This window comes from Diadema antillarum, unplaced genomic scaffold (genome assembly GCF_040938485.1).
Source record: "Diadema antillarum isolate AM-2024a unplaced genomic scaffold, OU_Dant_1.0 seq00000686_RagTag, whole genome shotgun sequence".
Lineage (NCBI taxonomy): Eukaryota > Metazoa > Echinodermata > Echinoidea > Diadematoida > Diadematidae > Diadema > Diadema antillarum.
Window position 1 is genome coordinate 283,270 of NW_027271591.1, and position 15,484 is coordinate 298,753.

Below are 15,484 nucleotides of genomic sequence, written 5' to 3' on the forward strand. Positions count from 1 at the left end.
ACATAATTCATTTTTTTTGCTTCTTCGTCTTCTTCTTCTCTCTTTTCTTTCTTCTTTCTTCTCCTAACCTTAAGACTAAAAGCGCCATGAGCATCTTTTGATGGACTGTTGCGCTATAAAAGTATACATTATTATTATTATTATTATTATTATTATTATTATTATTATTATTATTATTATTATTATTTTATATCTCTCAATGAAATTGATCGTATCAAGGCAATTACCACCATCAATGGACAACCTCCCGGCTAATACCGGTTATTGATAGGACTGTTAGGTTCCGGATGCAGATTAGGGGCATGGTCAGGGAGTAGTCTGGGGTAATTGTCCAGAAGTAATTGTCCTAGTACAAAAGTTATGATAGATAACTATAAGGAATAGCAAAGCTTGGAAAGCAGCGGAAGAACAAGAAACCAACGAAAGACATGGAACATGCAATTGTGCTTGCGTAGAGTTAGAATCGGATTCTAAGCAAGCACGATCTACCCAGTCTAAATAGTTTCTGTTTGGATATTTTCTTTTAAGGTCAAGTCTCTTTCGGGTGTCTTTCCGACATTTCTACAGGAGATTATGTTTGTCATCGAAAAACAAAAACAAAAACGTGTATTATTATATTTTTCAACTGGTGGTTCTCCTGCATATGGAAATATAGGAAATAAACAACACTTATGTGAATGATATTGAGAGAACATAAAAAGAGTAGAGTCATATTATGATCCTTCTCTTATTATTCTAACTCATTTGGAACAAGCAGGATTTTTTTGAGTAGTCTTGATAATGCACATGCTTTCCCAATTTGACAAATGTACTATTTGTCCCACATGACCTACCAATTCGGTTTACGTTTGACCTATTTAATGTACTCGATTTATACATCCTTTGTCGGTGATAACCTTAGAATCAAGGAAACAATTAAATCGAGGCTGTTCGAATGTAGGTCTAATTCTGTCAGTAGAATCCTTGGTATAGCAATGTATCCAAATACCAACTACAATCTGCATGCCGATTATCAGCAAACCTGTGTAACAAAACAATACAAACAAAGCAAAACAAAAACGAAAACAAACCAGAGGCAGGAAAACCACAAAAACTATAAGCTACCTTTTAAAGCATTACTCAGCAATGAAACAATCCAAGTTTATCCTAGAGGTACATGTATACACCATGTGTACAGTCCACTTGTACCCTGTCTTATATATAAGGTTAATATATATATATATATATATATATATATATATATATATATATATATATATATATATATATATATATATATATATATATATATATATATGTATATATGTATATATTGGCGTTCCATGCCAAAGACCTGGGTTCGATCCCCGGCGGAGACCAATTTTTCAACCCTTGCGCTTTTCCAAAAAGGAGGAACAGTGAGAGGAATAATGATGTCAAAGCTACGCACCGATTTCTCCTCATTTCTCATATCTCATATCTCATATATAGATATACTTGTATATATATATATATATATATATATATATATATATATATATATATATATATAAAGATAAGTAACAAAGCTGCAACAAAGTTCATGCTGTATTCACCAACGGTTTATTTCTTCACACAAATTTTCGAGCGTCTCGCCGCCCTTTCTCAAGTGTTGATACTTGAGAAAGGGCGGCGAGACGCTCGAAAATTTGTGTGAGCTTTGTTACTTATCTTTTTATCTTGCCAACACGTGGACTACCTTATCAACATACAATGTATATATATATATATATATATATATATATATATATATATATATATATTTATATTTATATACATCCATACATATTCATTTCATGGTTTGGGAATGCCAGGTAGACCAATTTTCAGCTTAAACTATTTTGTGTTAAACAATGAAAAGAACTTCTGGTTGCAGTTTCATTTCACTGAATTAAGAGGCACATTCCAAATCAATTCTTGCAAAACGAACTACAGTGTACGTAAAATGTATGCCCGGTTCACATGATTAATCAACCATGACGTAACAATGTATGATTTAAAGTCAAGATTTGTCTTTAGAGTGTCTTGTTTCCGACAAGCAGCAAGTACAAGAATTACAAACAGCAACCAATTTCCTTCAAAAAATCCAAAGCAGATATTTTGAATTTGTACATTTATTTTGTATCATATATACTTCACGACCTGTATACACTTCCTATACAAATTGTTATGGGATACAATTTGTCAAGTATTTTATATTATGTATAATGATTACCTTTTTTGGATGGAAATAAAGTATCACTGAATTAAAGCAAATAAAAGACAACAATGTTCATACACTGATAGGGGAAACGAAAAAATATATAAGCGAATAATGATAAGCGATAATTTGATAACAAAGCAACACTGCAATCCAATCGAACTTTATCATTATGTTTTATCGAATTCCCTCATAACTGATGACAGTGTCATCACATTGCAACCGGTCTTCTTGGAAATCGGAACAGACTTAAAAACAAAAAACAAAAAGAAAAAAAGCAAAACAAAACAAATAAAACAAAAAGGACCTTCGACGAATACATTTTCACAAAATGGTATATCCAAGTATATGTAGTGGTGATTGCCATACGTGTGTAAATGTACAGGATATAAGTGTATAATTATATACTGTATTGATACTTCCCATCAAATATATTAATGTTCAAAAAATTGAATGAGGTTCTTCACAAACCAGGGCCAGAGAGCTGCAGCTTACAATATTCTGCAAAGGAGCGCCAGTGGCGGACGTGGCGGACACGTAATTCAGAAAGTAAACATCAGAACATCCAACGATTTGCTCAAAAAAGTGAACGACCCCCAACAACAACACCCAAACAAACAAACAAACAAGCAAATAAACAAACAAAACCAAAACAAACAAAAGAGCCCGGACATTGATAAAGCAAGGGTTAATTTTTTGCACGGGGTATAAAGTAGAATGGCAAGGTTTTGCGGAGGTCGAAGCAAGTGCATCGAGGGACTACGGTGTGCCCGCTTCCTTTTCCTATAAAAAACCCCAATTTACCTGTGCGCCGTGACAACGAATCCGTTGTGACGTGGGAGGGATTATATTCTAATCAATGTAGCGTGCAGAGCAAAGCATAAATCATCATTGTTTCAACATTCGTCAAAGGCTGACTATTTTGCAGACATGGGTGTCATATTTCATCGTTGATATACGGAAAGATTAGATCGGCAAAAATATGTATGAACATTTGTTTTTTATTTCAGAACTTTTTGCACGTTTTTCCTACTGCTTATTTATGTTGACTAAAAACTCAAAGCTCTTTTTTTTCGCTTCCTCGCTTGTCGCGTCATTTCATTCGTCGCTTTTTGCTTTTCGATAAGATTATTCCAGTCTAATGCACAAAGAATCGTGGAAAGGGAAATCTCATTTTCAAAACTATTTACGTTTTGAAAACTTTGAAGTCTGAAATGCTTCACAATGTATCTCTATAACATGCTTTATTTCCTGTGCAAATGAAAGCATGTGATAAACAGTCATAGGTTACTACCTGCCCACAGGCAGGTAAGTACAAGAAAAGAAATACAATGGGCCCGGTCCATCACACCACAGTTGACAGTTACACAAATATATACGTGTATACAAGTACATTTACACACAAACATAATACATGAACAGCTGTAAGAAGAGCTGTAAGAAACACAAAAAATAACTCTAATCATTCGTTCAATTATACGAATCTACCGAAATTCACTACCAATAAATTGCATTAAATCCATCCAATATAATCATAATTATTTCACATCCAATATTATAGAAAAAAAACCCGGAAAAATATACATCATGATAAATACATATTATGCATATATATATATAATAAATCCTATAAATATACTTGTTCAACAATACAAAGGGGGAAAATCAAAATAGGCATAACCGGCCCGTAAATAATTACTGTATATAAACATCTAAACATCTAAATGACATTAAAAACAATCGCAAAATTCCGGACAATGTCCTTTGTGATTTGATCATTATCTGTCGACTTTGCTTTTTCCACGAAAGATTTTTACACAATGAGAAATACTTGGATAGATTCTTGGATATTCAAAAGCTCCTCTCAGCTTAGCACAGGGACACTATAGCAGTATTTCGTGTAACTTTTTTTTTTTCGTGTAAAGGTAACTGATCCAGGAAGTAATTCCCCAATATCAGGCCCTTCAGCAAACGAAAAAGGTCGAAATTTTTTGTTATATAAACGTGTGCGTGATTGCTCAATTATGGTAATCACTTTTTATAACATAAGGTACAGTGAACTTACACGGAGGAAGCTATTATCCGTTCGTGAACTTATAAAAACATCCGACTCCAGCCTGTCACTCCCTCTGTCAGCTCAGATGTACCAGGAATGGAGTTTGCTCACCCCAAACTATATTCTTGAATTAAAACAGCACCCATGGGCATTCAGGAAGAAGTAAATGTAAAATGATATGATTTCGTTACATAACGTAACGTAACCACATTTAACTGTTTTGTCATATTTTGTTTGAGTGTTTGTTGTTGATTGTGGTTGACGGCTACAAATCCGTCCCACAAAAAAAAAAAATCAAAGGTCTTCACAACGATTTATGTCGTACCAAAATCTAAGAACTATTGACCATTAAAATAGCTATGTACCGTCCCACGACTGGTCTTCGGCTCATGAACGCCGTCTCACCTATTATACTATCCCTTTGTTATAACCTTCTAGAGGACGTTGAAGATATTGGGTCATAATATGTGTGTGTGTTTTATTTTTCTGTCATCTTCTTTGTGTCTTCCTGTCATCGCAGATGAGTCAATTCAATCTCCGTCTAAGGATGCACTGTCTCCTTGCAACGCACTCTTGACAAAATGCACGCCATCGTTGAAGGAACGATGTACCCTCAAATCATAGTCTGTCAAATCTCAATGGGCTTAGTTTTCCAAGTTACGGCAATGGCGAATATCAAACTGTGCCATCCGGCATTTTCTTCGTGCGTCCTGCTGATATACATTGCACCATGTACAAGGAGTTATATAGTTTGAGAATGAGACGAGGATCTGAAGTGTGGAAACTTAAAGGGCAATTTTCTATAAACACGTATAAAGGTGATATTCAGCAAATGCAGAAATATCTTCAGGGATGACAGTGCGAATATTCACAATATTGTGAATATTTGCACTGTCATCCCTGAAGAAGAGGAAGGATCCTCGAAAATTCGGATTATTCATTAAATCAAGATTGGCTATTAATGCATTCCCTGCATTCCTCTGTTGTGACTTTATTATTGCTATATATATATATATATATATATGAATGGAGGTATGTGACATCTCTGCTGGCTATATCGACTTATCCTTACATCGTTCTAAATAAGATACACTGTAATAACTATGAGTAAGAATTGCTGTAGCGTTCCATCTATAGAGGGCAGTAATAACCCATCAGTACTGAACCGCCCGAAACCGCCCGAACCCGCCCGAAACCGCCGGAAATCGCCCTGAACCGCGCTCGTACCCTTTTACAAAGTTTTACGCTTTATTCTTTTTATTGTTTTCGTGTAGAACATATTGTTATCTAATTTGAAAGAGGTCAAAGGTCAACAGAAGTATGTCAAATTATATCTTTGACACACAGGTGTCTTAGCAAAGTCTTAGGATTTCAAATAAACATAACTTATGATAGACAAAAATAAACATGCAGTAATCTATTTTGCATAATTTAGAAAGTTGTCGAAATGAGGGTAATGTTACTGTACCTTCCAGGGAACTGTACGCCATTATGTATGGAATTCTCAGTTGGTAAAGAGATAACATAGAATTGAAACTTTCTCTCATCAGTATTTCACTAATCTCTGTACTTGCGCTGAATCCATGCAACCGTATGACATGTTTGGGGCATGGCCGGCGCCACTTCCGGGTTTCATCAGCTGCCAAGCCAAAAAAAAAAAAAAGGAGAAAATATCAAGACTTTATGTGAAGAGTTTGTTCGCAAAAACCGATAAGTCCATTTTTGAAGATTTTGAAGTACGGTCTCTGTCATAAAGTACAAAAAACCTTTTAAATCATATATTGGTCACTAGATAATCATAAAGTTACATTTTTGAAGTTATGGTCAAAAGAAACAAAAATTTTCTTATTATTCTCTTTATTTTTCTTGACCTTTAATCGCAAATATCTCCATTTGGCAAATATGGACTTATCGGTTTTTGCAAACAAAGTCTTCATGTATTCCTATGTATCATCCCCCTCAAAAAAAAGTAGGGGGGTGGGGGTGAGCTCCCCACCCCCACCGCCGCCTCCCCCCCCCCCCCCCCCCCCTCGGTTCCGCCGGCCCTGTGGGACATGCTAACCAAACTGTCAAAAGATGCGGCATGACCCTTCAGTACGCTTTCATTTCAATCCCTGTACACAGCAAAACTATGAATTTTCCGTATTTAGAAATACGAGACTTCACAAGATATTTGTTATGTAATTATGATCATACATTATTATAATGATCCTTTAATTTGCAACACAATTCATAAAAGATTACATTCTATGCTGATGCAGTTCTATATACCAATATGAATTATTTCTTTAGGCTTAAGGAGGCAAAGACTGTTTTAATTACAAATGGAATATGGCGATTCTTTATACTTTATATCTTTAATTTATTATGTGGTCACTACAGATGGATCATTCGAATAAGGTATTTTAATCCAAACTGTAATGGCCTTGGCTGGTGAGATATGAAAATAGGAATATTATTCTGAATACTTCTCTCATGCAGGTTTGTTCTTCATCTCTTGGAGTTAGGAAAGAGTTGCTTGACAATGCTGCTATTGAGGTATTGTTGAGTGGGCGATGAGCTCATCATAAAACCAGCCAGTCCTTGGGCTTCTTCCCGCGGTTTCTGAATGACCGTGGCATTGGTCCAACATGACAGCCTCTCATACAGACGGTCCCGCATCCCGTTCACTAACTCTCCATCATTGGTCTGTGCGTGTGTGATTGTTTGTTCGTGAACGTGTGAATGAAAAATACATGTTATCTTTATGAGTGCCGTAAAAACACCAGCAAAGGATAAATCATTGATTTACATCCTTTGGGTTTATGTCAGGTTAATGTGTGTGTGTGTGTGTGTGTGTGTGTGTGTGTGTGTGTGTGTGTGTGTGTGTGTGGCACACATACACACACTGTAGCTTCTGACCACAAGAGCAAAGGACAAACACCGATCTAGGGCTTACAATAGCTCAGTCGGTAGAACACCGGTCTAGTAATCCGGATGTCTCGGGTTCGAATCCCGATGAAAACCCATATATATATATATATATATATATATATATATATATATATATATATATATATATATATATATATATATATATATACATTTATATATATATATACATATATATATATATATATATATATGTGTGTGTGTGTGTGTGTGTGTGTGTGTGTGTAATTTTAACAGGAAATATGTAATATTAGGAATATTTTTTTATTTGAATTTGAATTTGCATTCCAATTTGAAGAATACGGTTTACGTAGCACCATTTTCATCTCTGTATTAGTACGAAAAGAGCGAAAAGTCATTGATTGTGTTTTTCTTTTAGATTAAGACAAACATTATGTATGAATTCCTTTTTGAGACTTTTGAGACTTGTCAGTTGTTCAAAAATGTATATCTTTGGGGATTTATATTTCCCTGAGGAAGAAGAAAAAATCTCCAAATTGTAAACTTGTTCTTGGTTGTTTTTCAAATTCATCTTTGGTATTGTTGATTTGATAGCAGTTTGGAATTGAAATCATTTGATATTTTGCTTTATAAAAGCATAGTGATGATAATAGTAAATAACATTCGTGCATTTACTAATGTGATTATACTATATTGCGCTTAAATCTTTAATGAAAACTATTGTTTTTGAATTTGTCTGAATTCCTATCTTTAATAAATCATTGTCAAGTGCAGAAAAAAAATCACAAACAAGGATTACTTGTCATTTAAGCAAAACAGAAACAAATGTGGGCGTGTTTGTGTGTGTGTGCTGGCGAGAGCAGTCATGTTGCGTTTGGATTTGCTCATTTCTAAACTGAACTGATGTACCAGATATGGCTAATCTAGTTTTGATGCGTGCCAAAAGCGCTGTGATAACAAAGAAACTGCCCCGAACAGTAGAACGTAGAAAATTATAGGCCATTTATCATGTTTATAGTCAATTATAGTTAGTAACGGGTTGTTTTGCGATGAAGCGGTTGGTCAGTCAACAAGAGCGTATTTCAAAAAAAAAAAAAATAACCGTTGAGTACCTAACCTATGCTGAGTTGGTGAAATACGTTAAATTCTTATCAAACTATTACTGAGTGCAAAACTGCACATCTTGAAATGCAGTTATACCTTTGATGAATTAATTGAACTCATTCACATTGGAACCTCAGATATATCTTATTCCCTAAATCGCATTCCCAAAAACAAATTTATTACAAACTTATTCTACTTACGAGTTAATGATAGATGATGACAATTATGGAGTGTAAACTATTGTAAATCTGCTTATCATTTTGTCAAGTAGGCCTATCATACTGAAACACTTACAATGTAAACTAATGATATGTACAGGAGTACGAACAATCATTACGTTGTGATACACATACAAATCAGTATCTGACATTAATGTTTATTTGGAATATATATCGTGATATAAAAACTTGAAAAAAAAAGTTAAGTAGACCTAAATGATACAACTGAATCGAATCCAAAATCAACTGCGATGCCAGGAAAGGTTTATTGTCTTTCTCAAATGTTAATTCCCATTGTAAAAGTTGAATCTATAATAGCAATGTATTGTGTACACTTTTCATATACACTTTCATAAATATATTCCACCCTTCAATATCTATAATTACATGTAAGCATATGATATGTATTAATATGTATATATATAATATTTGTGAGATATGAGTAAAGGGAAAATGGTGCATAGCTTTGATATGAGTTTCATTTTCTCTTCCTCCTTTTTTTTTTTTTTTTTTGGAAAAAGTGCAGCAAAATTGAAAAAGAAAAAAGTTTCCGCCAGGAATCATTCCCGGGTCTTTGGCATGCTATATCTATACTTACTTATATCAAAAGATTTTTTTAAACAATAACGTTGCAAGAGAGAAGCAAGTTTAATGTTCATTGATACTCTAACACTGGGATAATACTGATTTTTTTTAGGGAAACACAGTAGCCCCAACTTTTGGTAGTGTTTCATCGTTTAACATCTGCAGGAACCTTTGAAACTATGACATTGCTTAATCATCATAGTGTTGTACGGAAATGTTTGACAAAGGTTTCCTTTTCAGAGAACCTATGGGAAAGGGTAACGGTTACATCCAGACATTGCTTCCGCCCTCAGACAGATTGAGTTGCCATACATTTCATTTTGTTCGTTTGTTTGTTTTCCCGACATACCAGTGCGTGAAAAAATTTATGACGCCATGGGGTTGGTAGCCTTTTTTCTAGAGCTCTCACGCTCTTTCAACTGGTTGTGTTCAAAAGAAGCCAACACCGACCATGTCACCTGTCGCTGTGACTTGCCAGATGGCTTTATACTCCGTCTCCCATGACAACCATCGGCTTCCCTTGCCATTACAACGAGAGGGGCTAGAACAAAGGCTACGATACTGGTAGCACTTGATGGATCCTGAAAATAGAGCACACCCACGTTATGCTTTCAAACGAGCCTAGTGATAGCTACAACAAATGTATGATAAGAAAATCAAGTGGCGATACCGCGTGCATTATTGTACTCATAATACGTTCCCGCTCGCAAAGATTTGCAAAGTTATGCGTGCGCATCATAATTGTTTCGATAGCCCACCTACTATAAAATGGTGCTACCCTCGTACTAGTCAGCTAAAAGTTTTCGGTTAATGTATAGAAATACTATTAATGAAAGCAGCGAACTTATTCATCGGAGCACTCTATTTCAACCTGGAGACGACATCCTTCGATTGATTTTAGGATGGGTTTGTTACTTGCCCAAGCAGTCTACTTTGTCATTTTTGCTGTGCCGGTAATCTACGGTAAGATTAAAGGAATATTATCAGTCGGTGATCCAATTTGTGACGCAGTTGATTCTAAGAAGGGATACAATTTAAAAGTGAAATCATTGTAGGTCCAAGGGCATAAATTGCATATCAACCTATATATACATCGATGTTTCTGGGTTAATGATTATCATGTGCACCGAAGAAGGCTGTTTCGTTCATACGTTTACATTATATCTACATGTACACCTTTTTTATGTTATGCCACACACAGGTGTACCTCTCGTCACAATCTTGCTGTTTATTTGTTTGTTTGTTAGTTAGTTTGTTTGCTTGTTTTAAGATGGAGTGTTATAAACATACTGTGTACCACATGGGACTTTCCTCTCGACGTGGGGAACAAGTTCTCCCTATAGCGACTGGGATCTTTTCTCTATATTCAATGGCTGGCTATCTTCAAATGCAGCAGATTGTTAATAGACCGTTCATTCAATCAACTCTTTCGAATCCTGCAACTACAGTGTGCCTTGAAATAAGACCCAAATCACATCGTGTCCTTACAATATACAAATGAATTCATTATACTGGTGTCCAAGGTATAGTTATGATAACAATGTAAGTACAAAAGTGAAAGGTTTCCGATTCTTGAGCTTGGGTGCTCTACTGTGTAGTGCTAGTAGCTCCCTTGCTTGCTGGTTGCTCCAAGCTGGTGACGATGGCCCTTCCTAGAGCAGCGGGTCGTCTCTGTTTATGATCGTTGACTTCCCAACTTCGGTCCTTCTCGGAGCCCCAAAGTGTGGCCTGTCTCGTAACACCAAATACCCTATTGATTTTACTAACATGATATATTCCCTATTATTTGTAGTCTTTTGTCATTCTGGATTCTCTAAATAAATGTCATTAGAGAGAATACAGTTATAGTCAAACATATAGACCACCTTTAATTTCCATTGTGATATTTCACAAGGTATCATTATCTTTCAACATTAACAATGATTGAGTAATGGTCTAGTGGGATTTGGGGAAAATATGACTGTTAGAGGCATTTTTTAGTAAAAGTTGGGAACCGGTCTATTTTGTATAATTCAAGTACGCTGAATCCAAAAATTCCGGTTCCCAAGCGGAATTTTGAGTCTAAGAGCATCTAATTTGCATAAACAAAATGGCCGCCAATTCATTGCTTTTAAAGGTGTTTTGATGATCTAATTTTAATAAAATCTCCCTAGACATGCAGAAATAGTAATAATTTCAGAAATTAAAGTGCAAAGACAATAGCTAGGTCATCAGTTGTTCATAACTTTCACTTATATATGCAAATTAAGAAGTGAAATATGCAAATTAGGAGTTGTTGCTGATACAGCAATGCATTACCGCATATATATGCACATGTATAGTACCTACGTGTTCACTTCTGTTTTTAATCATTTCAACAAGTTATCGGGCAAACAAAAAGTACTTGGTGTCGCCAGAGTCGAATCAAAATTAATCAATTCAAAACAATTCAATCAATTCAAAAGAAATGAATTACACTTATGCAAATATCTATGCAAATTGGTATACAAGAGGATACATAACTGGCAGGGTTCTAGATTCTACAACGCATTGCCGCTGCATATGAATCTGAGTCATAATTCTGATGATAGTTATCATTATATCAAGACCGGTTCACGATCACTAGTGTGATAAAGAGATACAAGAACCAATTTCGAGCATTGAAATAAAACATGCATCTCATTTGCATGATAAATTATGTAAATATTTTTTCCATTTTTTCAAGATATTTTCCCCTAAAACAAAGTTTTGCTATTAAAATATACCTTGGCGTAGTGAAAAATAGATATGCTATCGGTCAAACAAGGTGTACATGGTGTCATCTGAGTCCGAGGAAAATCAAGTACTGGAATCAACCAATTCACAATTAAAAAAAATGAATTACAAAATTTACAATAACGTATGGAAATTGGTATGCAAGAGGCTATACTACGACAGGCTTCGAGATTCTACAACACATCGCCGCGATATATGAATCCGAATCATTATAGTTATAATATCAAGACATAAGCTGATGATTCTTTTGTGATAAAGAGATACAAGAAAAAAAACCAGCTATTAGAAATACCCTCACAATCTAATTTGTATAATAAATTATACAAATAGTTGGCCATTTCTATGGATATATCCCCTAAAACAAAGTCTTGCTGTCAAAATGTACCTTGGCGTACTGAAATACAGCTAAGTTATCGGGCAAACAAGTTGCACATTATGATGTCGTCAGAGTCCGAAGTAAATCAAGTACTGGAATCAATCAATAAAGAAGAACTGAATGACACTAAAAGGAAATATATTTGCAAATTGATATTCAAGAGGCCGTAGACCACTGAGGCAGATTTCGAGATTCTACAATGCACTGCAGCAATAGTATTATGAATATGTTTCATAACAGTTATAACATGAAGACCTGTTTATGATTCCTGGCGTGGTTAAGAGATGCAAAAATTAACTGCAACTACTAAACAAAACACATCTATTATCTCATTTGCATAACAAATTATGCAAATATTTACCCATTTTCTATGCATATTTACCACCAAAACAAGGTCTTGCCATCAAAGTGACCGGGCAATCACATCACTATTACTCTATGGATTAGTGCGAGGGTACTTTATCCTTCCCTGTACTTTGTCGTCTTCATTGGATAGATTGGTTTATAATGAATTATTTTCAATCTGTTGAATTTAAAATCAAGTGGCAACTTTCATAAATCTCGTCTGCGAACATAATTTTTTTTTTTATCTATCTCTTCACCCACCTCGCAGGCTCAAGCAAAAAAAAAAATTGTAAGAAAAATCCTGGTATCTTGGACAGTGTCGGAAACAGAAACGAAGGATGAATTCTAGTCATCAACACCTTTATATTTTGGCTGAAAAGAAACATAACCTGAGCCGAAAAGTCTATTTCTCAATCGAGCTAAATTAATCTACATTCATGCAAGGTTTGCATCATCACATTGTTGCCAACATGCACACACTGCTGTACATCGTAGGCCTGATTTGTGACATTTGCATAGAAATGTTCTGCATTGCTTTCGCATGCACATTAAATCATCTCAAGGCAACTTTGCAGGATTGGAGCTAGACATATCGGTTGTACAGGCTGTAGACCAGTTCAAAACGTTCCCACCCATTGTCTACTGGTGAAGAAAGATCAGGTCTGGCACAGTGAGCAGGATTTTCTTCTTTCTTTATCTTTTTTTAATACAGGAGTATTGTCGTTGAACAGCTTCCGTGAGCGTTCAGTATACTTTTGTCGGTAAACTGCCGGAACATAATTATTTCGTGCCAAACGAGCTTGTGTGATGCATCTTTAGAATCGAATATAAGTTTATTCTTATGAAGACGACTGATAACAACCATGTTCTTGGAACCCTTTAGTTTTCTTCTCGTACAAGCAGCATCCTTGATGATTGTGAGTCATTGGTCACTTGCTTTGATAAGAGTGCTACTGTCAGTATCAGTCTGGCAGAAAAAGCACAACTCCACTATCTACAGAAGAATGCCTCTTTAAGGTAGCTATCGGATCGATGTTATCTCTCAAGGGAACAAAAGTAATTTCATGTTCGCAATGTAGTGGAAAACTCAGGTCCTCCATTAAAAGATCCATATCCTAATTCTTGGGCAGAAATTCGAGTGACACCATGGATATTCAAAAACTATACTTGATAAAGCAAATAATGAGAGGCAAAATGGCTATTACGTCTGATATGAAGTGGAATCTTCTGTATGTAACAGGGTTTCTAATGAGTATTCATCATTCCTTAGTTCTTACAATCCACTGGCCCTTAAAGCTAGAGGCCTGTTTGCTTAAAGAATGTCATTTCTATGATCTGAATCCCACCTGGTGAGATATATCATAAGTCAGACAGACGAGGGAGCGTGACGAAGAATAAATTGAAATGCATCATACTTGGTGGTTATCACTGGCGGCATGTTATCCACGTATATTGAAAACAAAAACAAAAAGGAACAGGAAATAATGTGTAAACTCCTTATTTCGCAGATTGCACTGGCCGAGACAATTTCAGAGTTCGAACTCTCTTGGAAGTTGACTAAGTTACATTCTTATAACAGATGTAGCAGGATCAAATATAGGTAGATGCGTGCCACACGTCTTTTATTTCCATTTCTTCTCCCTCACTGCTATTCTAACATCGTTAAGATAAGGCGCGGTCAGAGTGGCAAAAGAAACTCATAATTTCTGTGCCCGATCTTTTGTTGTCCGGTCACACTGGCAAGAGATCGAGAAGTTTTGCGGGGACAGCATTATAAAATGAAATATCCCTAGCTGATGTAGAGGGAAGTTTCGCGGAAAGTTTGCAGTCACACGCACTTGAAAAACTTCAAGATCTTAAAGATTGCGATATTAAACTTTTCGATAATTTGCCAAATTGGCCGCGCCTTTTGAGATCTTGGAGAACGCAATCTTAAACTTCTTGATCTTTTGCCAGTGTGTGATCGCGGCTATTCTACAAACTTAACTTTCCAATGGATCCTTCTCCAGTCTTGAATATAAACATATATATATATATATATATATATATATATATATATTCATCTGACGGACTAACAACATAATTTTGTTTATTCATTGGGGCATCAGTAATGTTTGTTGTGACATTAAAGGTATTTTTCGTCGACTTGCAAGAAAAAATGCTTCAAGAGAAAATAGAATAAAACCACCTATCACATTTTAACCTATAGACGAAGTTTGCTATCTATAATCATATGTAATCATATATATATATATATATATATATATATATATATATATATATATATATATATATGTGTGTGTTGGTTTATGCATTACCGTTGGTATTACCTGTACTAAACTACTGCTACAACTTTATTCTTTCACTGCAAGTGTATGTGATAATACTGCCTTTCCGTTGGAGCGAATGTAATATTGCTGCCCATGTTTCTTTTGCCTTGTTTTTGTTTTTGTTTTGTTTTTGTTTTTGTTTTGTTGTTTGCCTAATATTCTGTTGAAATGTATGCAAATTGTTGTCACTGCCTACATTCCGTTTGATTGGCTCTTTGTTATTTCTATTTCTATTTCTGTTCAAATGCATGCAAATTGGTTGCTATTTTGCTTTTATGTTATGTCTCATCAAGCCCTTGAAAAAGACTGGTGAAACAGCCGAAAGCTCGGGGAATAAAGGCAAGACTGAACATTACTGCAACGTCTATACTGCAAGTTTTCCTTCCGTCACACACACACACACACACACACACACACATATATATATATATATATATATATATATATATATACATATATATATATATATATATATATATATATATATATATATATGATTACCATGCTCTGGTTAACAGGGAAATAGAATTTCCGTGCTGATGCTACAGATTTGCATATTGGAACAATACAATAATGGATGGTGCATATGAACAAAATGTCATTGAT